This window comes from Rhinatrema bivittatum, chromosome 5 (genome assembly GCF_901001135.1).
Source record: "Rhinatrema bivittatum chromosome 5, aRhiBiv1.1, whole genome shotgun sequence".
NCBI classification, from domain to species: Eukaryota; Metazoa; Chordata; class Amphibia; order Gymnophiona; family Rhinatrematidae; genus Rhinatrema; species Rhinatrema bivittatum.
In genome coordinates, this window is record NC_042619.1 from 14,083,852 (window position 1) to 14,103,512 (window position 19,661).

The following is a 19,661-nucleotide window of genomic DNA, read 5'->3' on the forward strand; positions in this document are numbered from 1 at the left end:
CTCCCCCCCCCCCCCTAGGTATTTCTTTCATGTACATAGTATACAAATTCTGGAGTGACCTCAGGAAATAACAAAACCTCAAAAAACACATTCCAAATCTATCTATACTGTAGCAAGCTTAACATGGCAAAACAGTACTAACTTCCAGGACTCAAACAGCAAAAATCCTACCTATGAAAGGCAGCACTGTAAAACATCAATACACTTCCTACTGGGAAAACAGAGCAAGCCAGACTGCTACAGATCCCCATACAGACAGCAAACACTAATAAAATACCTCACCTCTGTCACACATGCAGAACACAGACAGACTCACACTTACCATGGAATAAGGGACCACAAACTAGACATAGGAATATGTACCCAAAACATAACCTGGAAACCCCAAGATCATTCTTCAGTGCAACACTGAAGAAACACAAATGCACGTCCAGCTGCAGTGTGCAAAACACAGACACATCAAAGATGCACATTTCCATCACTAAACTTCTAAGAAAATGGTCTATACCTTTGTTGTCTGTGCATTTTATTTTTTCAAATCTGTTTTCAGTGCATTCCTCTTCTTCATTTTTTAGAGTCTCCTTTCATATTTTTTCTTTTCTGTCCTATTTGCTTCATTTCCTCCCCTACATCTGTTCACTTCACAGCTAGATTTCTGCTCCCCAACTCTCTCTTCCAATGCCCCCTTTTCAGCCCTCCATCTCCCTCCCTTTCCCCGGTCTCCAGATATCTGGCTCCATCATCCTTATCCACAACCTGCTGCATCCTTTTAGATTGTCTCATCATCTCCCAAGCAGACTCTCTTTCCAACCATCCCCCTTCAAGCTCACCAAGACTCATTTCTCCTCGCCTCTCCCCATCCTACCACTTTATCCCTTACCTCACTGTCCTTCCCAGTTCTCACAATCTTCCTCTTTTCATCTCTCACCTACCTGCCTTTCTAGCCCTTCTTCCTCTCTCCAGTTCCCCATTTCTCACTCCTACCTCAATCCTGTTTCCTCCTCTTTCATCTCCTCCCTACTCCTCCATGTCCATTCTCTGGCCTCACCATATCCTTAGCACTCATCTGCTTTCTTATCTCATCTCTTATATCCTCTCACCAGCTCAAGCTCTTTCCCTGTCACGCATCCTTTCCCCTGGCTCCAGTCCCTTTCTTCAGCTATCTTGGATCTTTGCTCCATCTTCAGCCTCTCATCCATACTATCCTCTCTACCTCCCTCCATTTTCATGTCCTCTCTCTCTCTTTGCATCCTATCTACTCACCAGATTTAGTCTGCCCCATCCCTTTACTCTGTACCTTTTACCCAAATGTAGACCTCTATCCCCCTCCACTGACAGTGCCCCCTCCTCATCCTAGGTCTTCACCCTCTATCCTAGATCTTCTCTCCCTCTCCTCCCCCCCACCCCCATATTGATCTCTCTTTCCCTATCCTCCACTACATTATAGGTCTACCTCTCCCAGTCTTCACACCCTTCACCACTCCAGATAGGTTTCCCTGTCCCCTCCGACCACCTGTGGCCAGCAAAACAGCTCTTAATAGTGCTTCAGCTTCCTCAGCCACTTGAGGCCTGTGTCAAGGTGTGAGCCACAAGATTCCATCATCTAATAACTTATACCACAACACTGGCCCAGCCAAATTGCCATTAAGTGCAGCTCCTCCTACCAGTCACATACTGACAGGGGAGGGCATGGAGGAATACCCGACCCACCAAGTATTGGGGAGGCTTAGTTTCCTCAGCCCAGTGGCTGACAAGCCCAATGGGGAGTTGATAACTGTGCCTGAAGTGCTCGTCTTACAGTACCCCCCAGGCAACTGCCCAACTCGCCCTACCCAAAGGCCGGCCCTGTCTGTGGTTATCCCACACTCCTTCCACAGAACCCAATGCCTGTCTGTGGTTATCCCACACTCCTTCCACAGAACCCAATGCCATTAGAGGCAAGGCTAGAGGATGAGTTATCACTTCTTCAAGAAAATGTTTAAAGCTTGACTGCTGAGCCAGTCATTTTAACGACAGCCTGCTGTGAGGGAAGTAAACAGCCTTTAAAGCATGAGACGAGCATTGAACTAGATGAGGAATACATGCTTGGTAATCTGCAGGACTGATATCTGGAAACAGTTTATCTAGTAATACTCCATAGATACATATTTTATTACTACATTCTATTGGAACACGATGGAACTGATAATGTAGTTATATTCAGGGATTCGGGGTTCATCTATTACATATTTCACATTTGTAGCCTACTGACATATTTATAAGAGAGGAGGAGTTTTTACTTCACATGTTTTTATTTGCATTGAAAGAGTTGTAAAAAGATGATAATTCACGTGGACTTTGAATTCCCTGGACCAATGATTATAATCACTGCATTAAGTGATCTTGGTGGTGCACATGTGAGGAATTCCTTGAGGAATTCTAATAGTATTTTTCAGTAGAGAAATTTATTAGGTTAACTAATTAAATATAATTTTCCATCCTTTGCCATCAAGGTGAAATATCAGACATATAGGAGCTAGTTTAGAAGTATACTTATGTGTTATAAGTTGATCTTAAAAATGTCTTAATGCATAAAATGTGGAATGGTGTAATAGTAAATAATCCAATTATAGGAAATTATTTATAGTATAAAATTAGCTTCAGATGCACAAAATGAAAACTGGTTCTTACCTGCTAATTTTTGTTCCTAGAGTACCACGGATCAGTCCAGACTCCTGGGTTTATGCATCCCTGCCAGCAGATGAAGACAGAGAAAGGTTTACTGACACTGCTACATAATATCCCTGGTGCCACCTGCATCCTCAGTACTGACCTGTACCCAAGCACAAAAAAATTGTAAACACATCAACAGACTCAACAAATTTACAAAAACCTTTTTCAACAAGTCTGTATTCCATACCATGAAAAATTGTATTCCCTACCAATAAACCTCAGCTGAGCAGACAACTCTCCACCTCCACAGATTGGGAGGGTTCTGGACTGATCCTTGGTACTACAGGAACGAAAGTTAGCAGGTAAGAACCAATTTTCATTTCCCTGTATATACCTGGATCAGTCCAGGCTCCTGGGATGTACCAAAGCTCCCTACTTAGGGTGGGACCTGGAGAGTCCCGCTCAAAACACTCTCGCTAAACGATCAAGACTCTGGATCCCCCACATCCTGCAGCGAAACCAACTGAGGCTCCACCCATGAGACCACCTGAGAATGCGTAGTATGTGCCCTCAAACCTTCAGGCACCTGACACCCTATGAAAATGTTTGTCGACCCAATAGCCTCCTTGAGCCACCTCGCAATGATAGCCTTGGAAGCCTGGGTACCTCTTTTTGAACCGCTCCATTAAAAAAATCATTTGTTACCTTGAGATATCTCAAAGCCCTGCAGATATCCAAAAGCTTAAGCTCTCACGCATGAGGAGTGGAAGCGTCCAACTCTGGAAAGGCCGGAAGCTTCACCGTCTGATTCACATGAAATGCCGATACTACCTTTGATAAAAATGAGAGCACTGTCCACAAGGACACTTCTGAGTCCGAGATCTGCAGAAACATCACAGCAAGATAAAGCCTGCAATTGAGAAATTCTCCCAGGGTAAAATCCTTAAGCGTTGCTCTCTGAAGAGGTTCAAAAGGCGCCTCACACAAACCTCTGAGAATGAGGTTAAGATTCCAGGATGGATAAACTCTCCTCACCAGAGGGCACAAATTCTTAGCGCGCCCCCCTCAAAAAAAATCCAACTAAATCAGGATAAGAAGATAGCGAGCAACCTTCTACTTTACCTTGCAGGCAAGCAAGAGCCGCTACCTGGACCCTAAGAAAGCCAAGCCCTTGACCAAACCTTCTTGAAGAAAGGATAAAATCTTAGATATCGAAGACCGTAAAGCCTGCACTCTGTTAGCTATATATAAGAACATAAGAAATTGCCATGCTGGGCCAGACCAAGGGTCCATCAAGCCCAGCATCCTGTTTCCAACAGAGGCCAAACCAGGCCACAAGAACCTGGCAATTACCCAACACTAAGAAGATCCCATACTACTGATGCAATTAATAGCAGTGGCTATTCCCTAAGTAAACTTGATTAATAGCAGTTAATGGACTTCTCCTCCAAGAAATTATCTAAACCTTTTTTGAACCCAGCTACACTAACTGCTCTAACCACATCCTCTGGCAACAAATTCCAGAGTTTAATTGTGCGTTGAGTGAAAAATAATTTTCTCCGATTAGTCTTAAATGTGCTACTTGCTAACTTCATGGAATGCCCCCTAGTCCTTCTGTTATTTGAAAGTGTAAATAACCGATTCACATCTATTCATTCAAGACCTCTCATGATCTTAAAGACCTCTATCATAACCCCCTTCAGCCATCTCTTCTCCAAGCTGAACAGCCCTAACCTCCTCAGTCTTTCCTTATAGGGGAGCTGTTCCATCCCTTTTATCATTTTGGTTGCCCTTCTCTGTACCTTCTCCATCGCAACTATATCTTTTTTGAGATGCAGCGATCAGAACTGTACACAGTATTCAAGGTGCAGTCTCACCATGGAGCAATAGAGGCATTATGACATTTTCTGTTTTATTAAGCATTCCCTTCCTAATAATTCCAACATTCTGTTTGCTTTTTTGACTGCTGCAGCACACTGAGCCGAAGATTTTAAAGTATTATCCACTATAATGCCTAAATCTTTTTCCTGGATGGTAGCCCCTAATATGGAACCTAACATCATGTAACTACAGCAAGGGTTATTTTTCCCTATATGCAACACCTTGCACTTGTCCACATTAAATTTCATCTGCCATTTGGATGCCCAATCTTCCAGTCTTGCAAGGTCCTCCTGTAATGTATCACAATCCGCTTGTGATTTAACTACTCTGAATAATTTTGTATCATCCGCAAATTTGATAACCTCACTCATCGTATACCTTTCCAGATTATTTATATATATATATATTGAAAAGAACCGGTCCAAGTACAGATCCCTGAGGCACTCCACTGTTTACCCTTTTCCACTGAGAAAATTGACCATTTAATCCTACTCTGTTTCCTGTCTTTTAACCAGTTTGTAATCCACGAAAGGACATCGCCTCCGATCCCATGACTTTTTAGTTTTCTTAGAAGCCTCTCATGAGGGACTTTGTCAAACGTCTTCTGAAAATCCAAATACACTACATCTACCGGTTCATCTTTATCCACGTTTATTAACCCCCTTCAAAAAAATGAAGATTTGTTAGGCAAGACTTCCCTTGGGTAAATCCATGTTGACTGTGTTCCATTAAACCATGTCTTTCTATATGCTCTACGATTTTGATCTTGAGAATTGTTTCCACTATTTTTCCTGGCACTGAAGTCAGGCTCACTGGTCTATAGTTACCTGGATCGCCCCTGTAGCCCTTTTTAAATATTGGGGTTATATTGGCCACTAAGTCTCAAAAACCTTCCAGACCCTCACATACGACAGCGAAGTAGACATCCATCTAGCCTGAAGAAGAGTAACAATGACTGCCTCTGGATACCCTCTGTGTCTCAAAAGCCACTTCTCAAAAGCCAAGCTTCTAGACAGAAGTGAGCAGCCTGGTCTGAAAATATGGGGCCTGCCAAAGGAGGCCTGGAAGATGGTTCAAGCGTAATGGATCGCCCACTGCCAAGTTGACTAGATCCGCGAACCATGGCTGACATGGCCAAGTACAGATCCAAGTACTTCGCCCGGGTGTCTCTCTATCAGAGGCAACACATTGCCTACCAGAGGCCAAGGGGGAAATGCATAAAGAAGAACATCTCGAGGACAGGCTAGCACAGAGTGTCAACTCCCTCAGTCACGTACTTGTCCTTGACTAAGAAACTGAGCCGCCTTCGTATTGAGACAAGTAAACATTAGATCCACATGGGGACAGCCCCACCTCTCGCGGATGGGCTGTATCGCTCTCTGACAGCTCCTACTCCCCTGGATCTAGTAAACTGCGACTTAGAAAATCTGCTTGTACGTTTTCGACCCCTGTGATTTGTGACATCTCTATCCACTTGGAGTGGATAGAGGTGTCACAACTCTACTAATTGTGCAACTCTCTACTAATTGGCTTACCAGCTATCACAACCAAACCATTACAAATGTTGCAGAACGCAGCTGCAAGGATTCTAACAAACTCGAGGAGAGGAGAACACATCACACCGACACTAAAAAATCTTCACTGGCTCCCAATTAAACAGAGAGTCATTTTCAAAGTACTAACCATAACCCACAAGACCATTCATTCTCAAACTTCGCTAGATCTTAGTGACCCACTTCGTCCCCACGCATCACTAAGACCTATCAGAACTAGCTACCTAGGCACTCTATATGCACCTCAAGCCAAGTCACTTCTTAAGAAACGAGCGTTCTCGACTGCCAGCCCTGCTCTCTGGAATACCCTCCCCACGGACCTTCGTCTAGAAACATGTAGTCGAACGTTCAGAAAGAAGCTAAAAACTTGGCTGTTTACTAAAGCCTTCACTTAAAGGTCTCATTCACTCAGCTTCATACCCCATCACATTAGAAGCCTGTCGCCGTAGCCCTTAATTCTCCTGCTTAGCTCCATTTTACTCCAATCATGCTTATTAAGCCTGTTTATTGTTGATTGTTATTTATTTATTTATTCGTTTCTTGTATTTTATAATCTTATTTGTTATTTGTAATAATTTTACAATTTTTAATGTTTAATTTCTAACTTGTCCTCGGCTCTATCTATAAGTTCTCGGCGTTATCAATAAGTTCCCATGATGTTAGACATGTTATTTGTACCCTCTTGTTCGATAGAATGTTCAATGTAATTTCAAACTTTGGTTCTATGTAAACCGACGTGATATGTACCAGTACATGAACATCGGTATATAAAAGCCCTTAAATAAAATAAATAAGTGTTGCTCCACCCAAAGGATTAGCTCCTGAGCCACCACTTGACTCTTGGTACCTCTTTGCCGATTGATTAGGCTACAGCCATCGCATTGTCCAACAAGACTCTCACCGAACCACCTCATATCAATGGCAGAAACTAAGTAATGCTAACCACACTGCTCTGGTCTCTGACTGCTGCCCTGGGCCGACTGCTGCTGACATACTGCTCTGCATTGGTAATAAGAATTACCAAATTCTGCACCTCTAGACCAACACCACAAACTAGATTGGATGTCAGCAGCCACCAAAACAGAATGTCCCGTGCAGAACCCTCTATAGGTAAGGGAAGATAAAACTCCTGAGAGCACATTCCACCTTGCCACAGAACTCTCTGCAGCAGTCTCATATGTGCAAAGGCTCACAGCACTAACTCCAGCATTGAAGCCATCGAACCCAGAACCTGCAAATAATCCCAAACTCCACGTATCGGTAACTCCAACAAGCACCAGACTTGACTCTGCAACTTGCAAACCCGCTCCTCCGTAAGAAACACCTTGTCTATCCACGTGTCAAACCGAGCTCCCAAATACTCAAGGGTCTGAGATGGAACCAGTGGCTCTTTGCTACATTCACCACTCGGACTAGAAATTCCAGAGTATTTATCACCTTCTGCACCGATCAACGACAACATCCTCCGATTTTGCCCGGATGAGCCAGTTGTTTAGGTAAGGGTGTACCAGCACTCCCTCTCGCCATAATGCCGCCGCAACCACCACCATTACACCTTGGTAAATGTGTGGGGCACCGTGGCCAACCCAAAAGAAAGAGCTTGAAACTGGAAATGCTGCCCCAGCACCATAAGCCGTAGAAACCTCTGATGATCCAGGAGAATGGGAATGTGCAGATATGCCTCCGTCAGATCCAAAGAAGTCAGAAACCTTTCCTTGTGCACTGCCACAACTACCAACCTCAGGGTCTCCATCTGGAACCTCAAGACCTTCAGCGCCATATTTACCCACTTCAAGTCCAGAATCAGGCGGAAAGTGCCTTCCTTCTTTGGAACGACGAAATAAATGGAATACCTTCCCTCGCCTCTTTTGCCCTAATATCCGCAACCGGTCTAACATCTCTAACACTGCCCGCTTTTCCAACGACCCATAGGGGGAGACTAAAAACAAGTCATGAATGGGCCGAGCAAATTCTAACGTGTAACCGTCTTTAACTATGCTGAGGATTCGTTGATCCTGAGTGATTTGGGCCCACTCCCCATAAAACCATGCTAGGTGACCTCCTATAAAGGGAACGGCAGAGTGGACCAGCTTTGCCTCACTGTGAGGATTTAGCCCCTGTAGCTCCACCTCCTGCGGAAGCTCTGAAAGGCCTCCAGCCTCTTCGAAAGTGCTGACCCCAGGACTAACCTCGTGGAGAGAACTGCTTCTGTGATGATGGGGTTCATCTTGCAGGGCTAGACCTCCAGGGCTAGACCTCCTATCATCTCAAAAACACGACCGAGTCTGAAAGAACCACTTTCCCTTAGGCTTGTCCTCTGGCAACTTATGCACCTTATTCTCTCCCAGATCATCCACTGGTCCAGGTCCTCTCCAAACAAAAGATGTCCCTTAAAGGGCAGAGACCCCAACTGGGACTTAGACGACATATCCGCCGACCAGTTACGCAATCATAACAGCTGCCTGGCTGATACCGCGGATCCCATAATGCGAGACAAAGTTCTCACCAAGTCATACAAGGCATCTGGAACGTATGCTACTGTCGTCACTAAGCGCTCAGCTTTACCTACCTCATCAGCCGACTTTGCCTGCCTGTCCTGAAGTTGCTGCACCCAATGCAGGCAGGTTCTCTGCATGAAGCTGGAGCAGATGGCCGCCCACAAGCTCAGAGCAGACACTTCAAAAATCCTCGAGATGAATCTCCAGCTTTCGATCCTGCACATCCTTCAAAGCTGCGGAACCCGTGACCAGGATACTTGTCTTTTCTGTGACCATCGACACCGCAGCATCCATCTTTGGAAGGGAAAACAGCTCTGTCGTCTTCTGCTCAGGCAAAAGATAAAGCTTCGTCATTACCCTTTCCACTCTTAAGCCAGCGTCAGGAACGCCCCACTTCCAATCCACCAGCTTCTTCACCGACTTATGATAGGGGAAGGCCCTCATGGGACCCCTAAGCCCATCCAGGACCAGGTCCGCCCCTTCCATGTCTAAGCCTTCTTGGGGAATCTTCAGCACAAGCTCCTCTAGGACATGAAAAATCAAAGGGCCTAATTCCTCCCTACGGAACACCAACTTGGAGTCATCCCCCTCCGAAATCAGGACTTCCTCAGGAAAGTCACCCGGAACCATGCTGGCTGCATCTGGATCAACCCCCTGGTTCTGCGACATTAATGCCTCCAGATCTCCGGGGACTTCCTCTGACTTGACTGACTCATCTGAGTCCTTGCCGACTGCAGGACCCAGTAAATGCTGAACCACAGAAGACCTCTTATTCTGGGTCTGCCTAGGGCTAGAACCCAAGCTCTGACCCATAGAAGGTCGAGACTGGGACCCCAGCCCTGCCTGCTGAGCTAAATAAGCTTTATGAAGAAGCAAGACAAAATCTTCCGAAAAAGGCTGCGGAGGAGCAGGTAACTGATAAGACCCAGCTTTAGAGGAGCCAGCCACAGACAGATCGGAGGCAACTACCTCATGTGACCCTACCAGGCCCTTAGACAGCCCTTCTCCCCAAAACCCAAGTGGCAGAGAGCCCAAAGCGGCTCATGTGCACTGCTGCCATGCCGCATTGAGCTGCACACCATAATGCTCTCGGTGGAAAAACAAAAACCCCTGCTGAGCCCAGGACTCACCAAAACACGGGAGAGGCAAAAGTAGTCCTTTTCTCCCTTACTGCCAACCGCACCAGAGAGGAGAGCCGTCCCTCATAACTCCCAGGCTTTACCCTCAGTTCCTCTGGCTCCTGTTCTTACTCTTTTTTCTATAAACTTTAATAAACATAAGTAAAACTTCCCTCAGCATAGAACACAGAGCTGTCCAGCATTCCAAGATCAGCCTAATTCAAAAAAAGGAAAGGCAAACTGAGAAAAAAACCCAGCTGCCCTGAGTCCACAGCCGCCTTAGAAGTCTCGTGAAGGGGAGAGATGTGGACCACCAGATTTTCAACCCCATGGGACAGTGCAGCGAGCATAAAAAAGGTCACCGACCCCCAGCTCATCCACCTCATCCAGACAGGGAAGAACCCTGGGAGGAAGGCTCACAAAAATAAAGTATTCTCCAGGCTGCAGAACTGCAGATTCTGCCTCATCCACCATCTGCTGGAGTCAGAGAAATACTGCAGAACTGCAGGTAGCACCAGGGATTATGTAGCAGTGTCAGTGAAACTTTCTCCGTCTCCATCTGCTGGCAGGGATGCATAAACCCAGTAGTCTGGACTGATTCAGGTACGTACAGGGAAACTAAGTTTGTCAATTAGATGCAGTCATCAATGTTCCCGCTAACTTTTTGTGGAGTCTGTGCACAAAAAAGTTCTATGGAGAGTTCTTTGAAACACCATTCTATTTTCCTTTTCTTGTGCACACTTGTTTCAGGACCTGCATGTCCACTCACAGGCGCAAATCTTCCAGGGGACATTGGTGATCACATACAGGTCTTATAAACTGTCCCAGTGAGGTCTCCTATCCAGCTAGGTTTTGTCGTCTCATGGAGTTCATAGGCTGGTAGAAGAGGTGATCACAGGGAGCTCAGTGTCCCAATAGGCTATTGAGGGCTGAGCTTCATGGAAAGTCTGCTTGCCAGCCCTCTTCCCCTGTTATCACTGTTTCTAATATACAAACAGGCTGATGCAGAAAGGTGTGTTCAGCCAAAAGCATCTTTCTACACACACTTCAATGTGCATTTTCTGCGGGGCAAAACTTACTGCCTATGCAGCAAGGAGTTTTACGTGCAGAAAATGTGCACTTCCAAACAGGAATACTGCTTAGCGCCCTCGCATGGGAAATCCCATGCAAATGAGGGCATTAAGCATTACCCCCCCAATACTGAGATACTGCATACGGCCAGCACGCCTTTTTTAGCATTGGAAACTTAACCCATGGATAGAGCTGGAGTTAGGTTTCCAGCACCATGAAAAAAAAATTTTTAAAGTTAAAAAAAAACCTCTTGATAAGTGTTGGCAGTAGCCGCCACTTACCTGGATAACTAACTTATCTGGGTATGTGGCTGCAGCCACTGCTGCCACTTACCCAAATAAATACTGATTTATCCATCTATCTGGCAGCGGGAAGCGGCTAAGTAGCGGGAACCCGCAGCAGATAGCCATTTAGGTACTGATCTACTCATCTATCTGGCGGCTGCTTCCTGCTGCAAGATAGATGGATAAATCAGTATTTATCTGGCTGTGGTGGCTGCGACTGCCGCCACTTACCCAGATAGCCTGTCAAGAGACGCCTCCACCCCTTTCCCTAGTTCAAATGTGCATTCAATCCGTGCCGAATGCATTTTACAGATTTTATGCGTCTTTTTAAAAACTTCTGATGCATTAAAATATTAGCTTGCTGCATCGGGAATAAAAAAAATAATCATGGTGCCAAGTTTATTGCATTGGCCTGACAGAGTTAGGGAGGGAATGGGGGTCAGCAGGCAACCACAAAATAAAAGGAAAAAACCTATTCCATGTTTTCTTTCATTATTTCCACACTCACTGCAGTGAGACTTTAAATGAAGAATTTAGTTGTGAAATTCCAGGTGACCTGCTTGTTGCAGAGGTTTTGCTGCCATGCTTTTATTCATGAAATTTGAAATATGAAAATAATATGAAGGCAGTTTTTGGCAGAGGGCTGATTCTTGGACATGGTTTGTGCACCTCTGCTGCCAGGGTGTGCTCTTTCCTAAAAGCAACTTGCAGGAGGAAGCTCTGGCCTTTGAGGTTCCAAGTATGTAAAACTGGGTGGTGTGCAGGAGTGAATCTCCAGTCCCTCAGAGCCAAATATCACCCCTAGGCCGGCCTGACTATCTGCTATTTGCAACATAAGAAAAATGCAGCGTGTCCCATACCTGCAGATAATCAGCCACTCAGGAATGACTCAGGAATTTGGCAAACTGTACTACTCTGGGTGGTTTTGCTTTTTACCCATCAAGCTAGACTGCACGCTATTTTAGGAAAGACACCCCCCCCTCTGCTCTGGGAGAGGGGACTCCATCCGCTGAGGCAGTAGCACTCCTTGGTCCCTATAATTGCCTGTCACAGGGGGAAGGCAGAACAGGAGGCCTCTTGTGCCACACACCAGTGTTTCTCTCCTTTTATGATACAAACACAGGAACATTTCAAAACACCACTTGTTATTTTTTTGGTGCAATAAAAGCCAAGGAGGCCCCAGGCCCTCGTTTACACAGTGCTGCCCCACAAATCCTTGTTGGGTACTTGAGATTAACATTTAGGTTATTGCCTTGTCAAGCATGCGCTACAGGAATTGATTTCACATTTAGCCGCTGCTGCGATGATCTATGCAAGAAAAATTGCGTTATTAATCCTTGCAACAACAGAAAAAAAGAAAGAAAAAGTTTTATTAGCAAACCGAGCCAGGCTTGTTCCCTCTGAGGACAGATGCTGGCTTGAGAACTCATATTCTGCCTTCTGTATAGTGGGGCTGGAATACAAATCACACTGTCCAGACCTATATCTCTCCAGAAGAAACTCACTCACTCAGACTAATGCATTTACCTCTCTCTCCACCCCTTCCTACTGAACACAGGCAGGGAAAGCATGTGAAAAGACCACCATTACGGAAATGACAAAAAACACTTAGCAGGAACCGAGAGACTTCTGGGGTCTTTGAAGGGACCCTCACAAATAGAAATGAAAGGGAGACAGACCCCCCCCCCCTTCCCAACAATCAGATAGTACTAAGATACTTCCCCCTTTATTACTTGCCACACAAAAAAAAAGAATATTCAAATTCTGGTGTCATCTCAGTGAAACAAATGCTCTCCATTACCAGGAACTTTGCGGAGTAACACACAGCCCTGCAAAATACACCCTCGAAAACCTATGCAGCAATTTCCAGGTCTCAAATAACAACAAGTCTTCCTATGAAAAGGCAGCACTACCAATATTACAACAGGCCCTACAACACCAGTACACCTCCTACTGAGAAATAAGCAAAACAAGCCAGAGTGCTAGAGATCACAACACAAAAAGTATGTGGCCACACATGCAAAACATATACAGACTCTCACCAAATACAGATTACATACAGAAACATACAGAGAAATCAGTTTGGAACCTCCAGGAAGCCAGACTCTGTATGGAGTGCAACATTGGAGGAATAAAACTAGAAATGCATTTCCTCCTGTACTGTGCAAAATACAATGGTACTAGAGATGCACATTTCCCAAAGCTGACAGACAAAATCAAAGATTTCCCACAAAAGAATGCGTAGAAACATCATTACATAACTGTGGGAGAAACAGCAGCCAGAGCAACAAGATATATGTGGGGATCCCTGCCACCAGGCCAGAAACATAGTGACGACAATTTCCAAAGCAATCTGGCCAGTAACTACGGAGGAGCACCTCCCATCACGCCTGGGCTAAAACTGCACCCCATGTGGCAGCTAGAAGTGCGGGCATACCTTTCACAACACAGGTAATTTCAGAGGCATTGCTAAGGCTGGGCTTAAGCTGGGGGAAAAGAATTATGCACGTAGAATTTTTTAACCTTCGCATGTGGCTTTGTGCCCATTCCTGGGCCTGCACAAACAGCAGGAGATGGATACTTTTGTACCTGCATATCTGTAAGCACATTTTCCACCCGGTAATTTCTCTTAGAAAATTCGGAAGGACCTGCATACCTTGTACCTATGCGGGCTATTGAGAACTGCTCCCAGTATGACCAGAGACAATACTAATCACCACTAGAATCCTGAAATTGTCCTTATTTCTCTTCTGTACAGGTAATTCTTTCCTTTTTTCTATTTTATGTATTACTTTAGCAAAAGAACGGCATAGAATCAAGCATCAAAGGAAAGAGTGTGTGGCTCAAAAAGTAATGAAACTGTTCAATACCCAAGTCCCCAATTTTTATTTAATTACAGGCAACAGGAGAAACCTTTTCAAAAACACATTACACTTCTTAATCAAGGAACCCCCGACACGGCCGTGTTTCGCACCCAAGCTGTGTCAGGGGTGCCAGTAGGCACTCATCGACTTAATCTTACGTAGGGGAAGGAAGCCCCCGACCAAGTTCAAAGTAACATGAACAGAGCAGTCGGTTAAAGAGGCAAGAAAGCGCCGTATCGGGCTACGGGTATGTCATTGATATTCCCTTCTGAAGAGAATGTTCTTGAATCCTTCACCGGCATCAGCAACCACGATGCCCTCATCCGGACGAAAGATTTGCGATTCCTGCTTTGTAAATTCTATAAAAATAGTGCTTCCTTTGCAGGACCTCCATTTCCTGCAGCGGCTCACATACGGCACTTCCGATTCCTCAGATTGTACAGCTTCCGTCGCAATGGATTTTTCAGCCCTCTGGAGGGAACGATACGGCGCTTTCTTGCCTCTTTAACCGACTGCTCTGTTCATGTTACTTTGAACTTGGTCGGGGGCTTCCTTCCCCTATGGCCGTGTAAGATTGATTAAGTCGATGAGTGCCTACTGGCACCCCTGACACAACTTGGGTGCGAAACACGGCCGTGTCGGGGTTCCTTCATTAAGAAGTGTAATGTGTTCTTGAAAAGGTTTTTCCTGTTGCCTGTAATTAAATAAAAATTGGGGACTTAGATACTGAACAGTGTTTCATTATTTTTTGAGCCACACATTCTTCCCTTTGCTTTATTTATTTATATTTGTTTACTCCGCATTTTTTGCTGTGCTTTGCCATAGAATCAAGCCTAACAGAAGTCTTGCAGGAAACAAAATGCACTGTGGCAACCTTATAGATAGAAACTGTGTGTGAAGGGTAAGAAGAATATAGCACTGAGTATATAGCATCCAAGTGGGAAAGATGAAGACACAACCTGTGAAATGCTAGCAGAATTTAGGAAAGCAAATGAATCTCAGCAGAATAATAATGGACGATTTCAATTACCCCAGTACTAATTGGGTCAATGTCTCATTGGGGTATACTAGGGAGGTTAAGCTTTTAGATGCCATAAATGACGACTGCTTCATGGAGAAGCTAGTCCTAGAACAGATAAGAGGAACAACAACGTTAAATCTGGTCCTCAGTGGAATGTACAACCTAGTAAAAGGGATTAGTGTGGAGAGGCCACTTAGCAATAATGCCATCAAATGTTACCGTGTATCAGATAACTTTAAAAAGGAAGACTATGATAGAATGAAGAACTTAAAAAAACCTGAAAGGAGCAACTGCAATGGTTAAAAATTTGCATGAGGTGTGGACATTGTTTAAAAATACGATTTTGAAGCCCAGATAAAATATACTGGCACGGAGAACTTTGACTGGCACGCTGAGCATGCCCAGCATGCCACTATCCATGCGGGGTCCCCCTTCAGTCTCATAACATAGCATTACAAAAACACAAAAACAAACGAAGGAAAAACCCAACTTCGCGGGGTGGTAGGCGGGTTTCCTGAGGACTAACATCCTGCTGTCTTAGGACAACACCTGTTTTTTCTCCTAGGATGGTAGTCCTCACACATGGGTGAATACCAAGCTACAGGCTGCTCCTGAACTCTATTAAATTCACAGATACCAAACCTGGTGCCAACGGGCACAACAATTGCAGTGCTGTGGAAAAACCGAGAGAGACAGCCTGATCCAAAAAATGGGCCCTAGGCAGGAAGAGTTGGATGTGTTTTCACTTAAAGAAGTTCCGCAGGACAGTCTGACCAAAGCTGCTGTCACTATGGCCATCTCTATCCAAACAGTAATGGGCAGAGAACGTGTGGAGAGAACTCCATGATGCAGCCCTGTAAATCTTGGCCATGGGGACCGCTTGCAAGTGGGCTACTGATGCCGCCATGGCCGACGGCATAAGCCTTGACATAGCCTCCAAGCTAAAGGCCTGCTAGCGCATAGCAGAAGGAAATACAATCCGCCAGCCAGTTGGATAACATGTGCTTGGTGACCGCAACTCCCAATCTATCGAATGAAATGAAGAGTTATGTGGACTGTCAGTGGCCTGCTGTCCGCTCAAGGTAGAAAGCCAAGGCCCTTTTGCAGTCCAAGCTATGCAGAACCCGTTCGCCTTTGTGAGAATGTGGCCTGGGAAAAAAAGGTAGGCTGACTCTGCTCACTGACTCTGCATGCTGAAGAACTGCAACCAAGAAGATAACCTTCCATGTCAGGTACTTCAGATTGCAGGAGCGCATTGGCTCAAAAGGATCTCACATGAGACAAGCCAACACCACGTTCAGATCCCAGGACACAACAGGAGGCCACAGGGAAGGCTTCAGCTGAAGCAGACCCCACATGAACCGGCTCACCACAGGTCGCATGGAGACCGGCGAACCATCAACTAAGTGGTGGTAGGCTCCGATAGCATGGAGGTTTACTCTGACCAAGTTGGTCTTCAAACTAGCATCGGAGAGATATAACAAATAGTCCAGCACTTCGGAGTGGGACAGGTGAATGGATCCAAGCCATAACTCTCACATCCTACAGAAAACCTCCTCCACTTCAGAGTGTATGACTTCCTGGTGAAAGGCTTTCGAGAAGCTATCAGGACACGTCATCAGAGAGGTCAAGGGGCCGCAGAACTAGCCTTTCAATAGCCAGGCCATCAGAGACAGTGCCCGGAGGTTGGGATGGAGCAGCCTGCCCTGGTCACATGTGATCAGGTTGCGGGAGATCCACAGACTGATCGGGTCCCTGGCCAAGACATCCTGAAGGATTGGGAAGCAAATCTGTCTCAGCCACCAGGGGGCGATGAGAATCATGGTCCCCTGTCCTGGCAGAGCTATAGAGAGTCTTCAACACCAGTGGAAGCAGAGGATACACATATGGAAGGCCCCTGCCCCAGTGGCAGGCAAAGGCGTCTGAAGCTGGCCTCCAGACTCCTTGTACAGGGAAACAAAAGGTGCTCACCTTGTTGTTGCAAGGGGAGGCGAAAAGGTCCACCTCCGGAATCTCCCATAGGCAGAAAATGCGATCCGCCCCTGTTTGATACAAGGACCACTCATGGGGATGGAACACTCGACTCAGCCAATCCGCCACAGCATTCTCCATTCTGGCCAGGTACGTGGCCCAGAACAGGATTCCTTGGGACTGAGCCTAGACCCAAATCTGGACAGCCTCCTGACAGAGGAGGAGCGATTCAGTACCCCCCTATTTGTTGATGTACCACATTGCAACCTGATTATCAGTCTGGATCAGGATCGCTCGATTGGATAGGCAATCCTGAAACACCTAGAGCGCATACCTGATGGCTTGAAGCTCCAGAAAGCTGATCTGGTATGGAGCCTCTCAAGCAGACCAGCGACCATGTGTGCCCCCCAGCCCACAATGGATGTGTCTGAGGTTAGTACAATCTGGAACAGGGGGGCCTAAAAGAGAACCCCCCGCTCCAGGTTGGGCAGACTCTTCCAGCATGACAAGGAGGTCTAGACAGACAATGTGACTTTTACACGCACGCTGAGGTCCTGGGATGCTTGCCGCCATTGCTCCGCATGTATAAGTGGGCGAAGGGGGTAACATGGATAGATGTGACCATATGGCCCAATAACTGAAGCAGTAGTCGGGCAGAAACCCTTCGGCTGCAGTGGACCACACTCGCCAGAGACACTAGAGCAAGCACATGGTCGCGAGGAAGAAAGGCCTGAGCCTGGGTTGTATCCAGGCGGGCTCCTATGAAGTCCAACTGATTCGACTAGGTAAGATGGGATTTTGGGTAGTTGATAAACCTGAGGGATTCCAGCAATGATTAGGCATAGGGAGCAAAGTGCCCCTTCGCACGTGGTGCATTTGATCAGCCAGTTGTCCAAGTAGATGCACCCTCAGGCGGCGGAGGTGTGCCCCCCACTACTGCCAGGCATTTGATGAAGACCTGTGGGGCTGAAGAGAGGCCAAACAGCAATACCTTGTACTGGAAGTGACTGTCACCCACAAGGAACTGTAGGTACGTCCTGTGGCCAGGAAAAATATCTTTGTGGGCAAATACATCTTTTAGGTCGAGGGAGCAAAGTCAGTCCCTTCTTTGCAGGAGGGGAATCAGGGTGCCCAGCGAGACCATCCTGAACTTTTCTCTTCACAGATATTTGTTCAAGGCCCTCAAATCTAAGATGGGGTGTAGCCCCCCGTTTTCTTTGGAATCAGGAAATATTTGGAGTAGAATCCTAGTCCCCACTGATGTAATGGGACGGATTTCACCGCTCCCACCATAACAAGGGCGGAGAGCTCTGTCCAAAGACCTTCCTGATGCAGGGTCTGACTCCCACAACAAGCAAGGGGGACAGTCCGCAGGGACACATTGAAAGTTTAACCGATACCCTCGATGGATAGGACTCACTGGTCTGAGGTGATATGTGGCTATTGGTCCTGAAAGGGCTGTAGCCGACACCCAGTGTTGAGGTACGGTCAAGGGGCTTATGCTCCCTTGGGGCCAGTCAAAACCCTGTAGTGGGGCTTTGCTGGGGAGCCGGCTGAGTCATGGAGGTCCACTGCTGTCTAGAGTGACCCCTAGAGTCCACTCCCAGCATACAAGCATGCGAGTCCGGAGGATAATATTTTCTCTGGCGATAAAAGGACCTCCTGTTGCTTTGATGTGAGGACTTCCTGATGGAGGACGAAGGATCTGAAGTACTGGTGGAGAAATGCTGGAGGGTCTCATAATGATCTTTCAACTGAGCCACAGCATCTCGCACTTTGTTTCCAAATAGATTCTCTCCAGTACAGGGCAGGTCTTCAAGTTTATCCTGGACGTCCGGCCGGAGGTCCGATACTCGGAATCATACCATTCTACGGGCCCCAATGCCCGCTGCTGTCACCCTAACCGCTGTCTCAAACACATCATAGGTGGAACGCACCTCGTGTTTGCTACACTCCAAGCCTTGCTGGGTAACTGCCAGGAGGGCTTCTTGCTGCTGCTGGGGGAGGCATTTGGCCAACTCCTGAACCTGTTTCCAGAGGTTACGAGTGTTTTGGGTCATGTACAGTTGGTAGGTGGCAATCCATATCGCGCCTTGGTACATCTTCCTACCTAGGGCTTCTGATGCTCGGTACTCCTGTCCCAGAAGCAAAGACGCATGTGTACAGAAACATTTGGCCTTCTTGAGGGTAGACTCCACCACCACTGACTGGTGCGGGAGTTGACATCTCAAATCCCAAGGCCAGTTGAACCAAGTAGACTGCGTCTGTCTTACAGTTCACTGGAGGCACCGAGACAGGGTGTTCCCACATCCTGAGGAGTAATTTCTTAAATATGTTATGGATGGGGAAAGCCAAGACCTCCTTTGGGGCATCAACGAATTGGAGAACCTCCAGCATCTTATGGTGGGCATCCTCCTTCATAAGGAGCTGGAAAGGGATGGACTCAGCCATCGCCCGCACAAAGGCTGAAAAGGTCAGATCCTCTGGCGGGGACCGACACCTCTCATCCGGAGGAGATGGATCCAAGGGAAGGACTCCAGAGTCCTGTGAAGACGACTCCAAAGTATCATCCCCCAGGGATCATAGGGGGTGTCCTCCTTGCTGAAGTCACCTAAGGGTCCTCGAAGGACCGGGGATCGGACTGGGCACGGTACTAGAGTCCCTGATGGTTCTCATCAGAATTAAGAACACTTAAACAAAACCTCCAACATAAAGAGCAACAATGGTGGAAGAATCCCACCAACACGG

At 46.5% G+C, this 19,661-nt stretch overlaps 1 protein-coding gene across 1 annotated transcript in view; it reads right to left on the reverse strand.

Annotated features, from left to right (window-relative positions):
* CLPB (ClpB homolog, mitochondrial AAA ATPase chaperonin) overlaps positions 1-19,661 on the reverse strand; it is a 346,145-nt gene that overhangs the window by 33,188 nt on the left and 293,296 nt on the right.